Source organism: Dendrobium catenatum, unplaced genomic scaffold (genome assembly GCF_001605985.2).
Source record: "Dendrobium catenatum unplaced genomic scaffold, ASM160598v2 fragScaff_scaffold_409, whole genome shotgun sequence".
Taxonomy (NCBI): Eukaryota; Viridiplantae; Streptophyta; class Magnoliopsida; order Asparagales; family Orchidaceae; genus Dendrobium; species Dendrobium catenatum.
Window position 1 is genome coordinate 391,535 of NW_021318871.1, and position 2,998 is coordinate 394,532.

Consider the following 2,998-nt stretch of genomic DNA (forward strand, 5'->3'; position numbering starts at 1 on the left):
CTCATCTGATTATAACCAAATCAAGATAGCCCCAGAAGATGAGATAAATACTGCATTCAGAACTACCATAGGAATCTTTTGTTATAAGGTAATGTCATTTGGCCTAAAATATGCTAGGATGACCTATTAACGGGCCATGACTCATATCTTTGAAGACTTAATCCATAATCAAGTTGAATGCTACATTGATGATTTAGTTGTCAAAAGTAAAGTAAAAGAGGCTCACCTATATGACTTAAGGGTTATTTTTAAACGGTTGCATCACTACGATTTGAAAATGAATCCCTTGAAGTGTGCCTTTGGTGCCACTTTAGGGAAATTCTTATGATTCATAGTTAGGCACCAGGGAGTTAAAATCGACTCTGCCAAAATTGAAGCCATCCGAAATTTGCCACCTCCTAGGAGCCTTACTTAGTTAAGGTATCTTCATTGTAGGTTGGCATATATAAGGAAATTTATTTCCAATCTTTCTAGGAAATGTCAAACATTCTCTATCCATGCTAAGAAGGACACTAAATTCATATGGGATGAGAAGTGTCAGAATGCCTTTAATGATATTAGACAATACCTCTCTAACCCGCCAGTTATGGCATCCCCTGTTCTAGGGAAACCTTTGATCCTAGTTTGAAACTTCAAATTTTAATGGAGATTAGAGTGATTAAGATCTTTGGTGACTCTCAACTTGTGATCAACCAGGTTGCAGGAACATATAAGGTCTTAAATCCTAATCTCTTAAAATACCACCTATACACCGTTCACTTGCTTGAGCATATTCTTATCGTAACTCTGTATAGGGTTCCCCATGGAAGTAATTCGTTGGTGGAAGCCTTATCAAAGCTTGCAAAGGAATTTGCATGTCTGTAGGAAAATTCCATCCCTATAAAAATTCAGGGTTATAAAGCTCTTTCCCCTATAGACTTAGAATACATCAACAAACAACCTCTTCAGATCCTTTTTGCCTCTTTGAAAACTGATGAAGAAGGCGACTGGAGGCAACCATTGATAGACTACCTTCTGTTGAGTCTAGTAATTAGGTTGTTAAGCCTAAGTAAATGTCCCACGGCTACCAAGAGGGGGGTGAATTGGTAGTTTTAAAAATTTTAAACCCTCTTAATAATAAAGTTGAACCGAAATAAAATTTTCTTTTAAAGTTTGTAGAAAAATGTTTTTCAACCACAGAGTTGTTAAAAACTGAAATTTAAAATGCGGAAACGTAAAAGCAATAAAGTAAATGACACCAGATTTATAGTGGTTCGGTCTATAACCAGACCTACATCCACTCCTCAGAGGCACCCTCTGAGTATTGCACTAATACCAATAGTTCCAAAAATAAAATTGAGAATCAAAATACTTGGGTACTATTGGCCAACAAAGATTGATGACTACGTGAATATCACAAAACATTGTCATTAGTGCCAGGTCCATGGGGTGGTTTTGTATCAGCTGCCTAATGTATTGCACCCCACAATAGTTTTGTGGCCCTTCAAGAGGTTGGGGCACAGATGTTATCGGGCCGATTGACCCTCTTTCCTCAAGAAATCTTCGCTTTATATTAGCTATGACTAATTACTTTCAAAATGGGTGGAAGAAATTTCCCTGTGTAATATAACATCCCATCATGTCTTAAACTTCTTTCATGACTATAATGTATATCGATTTGCGGTACCTCATAGAATTATATCTGATAATGGGTCTGCATTCAATTCTATAAAAATCAATACTTTTGTAAGGTGTCAGAACATTGATAAGAGATACTCAATGATCTATGACCCTCAAGCTAATGGGTTGGCTGAGGCCTTCAACAAGTCCTTGGTGCAAATTATTCAAAAGACCCTCAATTATAACAAACGTCAATGGGATGTGTGGTTGGTGGAAGCTTTGTGGGCCTATCGGACTACTTATAGAACCCTAAACCAATCCACACTGTTTACAGTGGTGTATGGGTCTGAGGCCGTTCTACCCTTGGAAATATAAATTCCTTAACTCAAGTTCACAGTCCAAAATCAAATCACAGACAAGCAAAATGCAAAACTTTGATTAGAAGAAATTGAAGGCCTTGAAGAGCAACGTTTCCAAGCTCAACAAAGTTTAGAGTCATATAAAGCCCAAATGGTTCAAGCTCATGATAAGTTAGTGTGACCTAGGACCTTCCAAGTAAGGGATTTGGTTTTAGTCCTTTGGAGGCCTCTCTTAGCCCACCGAAAGATCGGTGGAAAGTTTGAACCAACTTTGGAAGGACCCTTAGTTGTTGAGACTATCTATGAAGGAGGCACATATCAGCTAATGGATTATAAGGAAAACCACCCAATGTTGCCTATCAATGGGCATTTTCTTAAGAAGTACTATGCTTGATATAGCTCGTTTTACCAGATCAATAAAATTTTCTTTCTTCTTTCTTTCACAAGTTTCAAACCAGTTCAACATGCTCTCTTACGCTTCTTAAAATTCTAGTCTATTTGCCTTATCCTCTGGGTTTGGTCTTTCCTTTCCTTGGGATTAGATTCGCTAGTGGTGGAGTACACCCTTCGTGGCCCCATCCTAGTTTGCCAATTTAGGTCCTCTATGTGGAGCAAATTTCCTTCCCACATGACCATTCACTTGTGGTGGAGTACGCCCTCCATGGCACCATCCTGACTTTTACCTATGGATTAGTGGTGGAGTACACCCTTTGTGGCACCATCCTAATTCACATTCGCTAGTGGTGGAGTACGCCCTTCTTGGTACCATCCTAGTTTGCTAGTTTAGGTCCTTTGTGTGGAGCAAGTTTACTCCCCATATGATCATTTTCTAGTGGTGGAGTATGCCCTCCATGGCACCATCCTAGCTTTTACATGTGGATTAGTGGTGGAGTACATAGCTAATGGTGGAGTATGCCCTTTGTGGCACCATCCTAGTTTTCCAGTTTAGGTCCTCTATGTAGAGCAGGTTTTCTCCTCACATGACCATCCACTAATGGTGGAGTATGCCCTTTGTGGAACCATCCTAGTTTTCCAGTTTT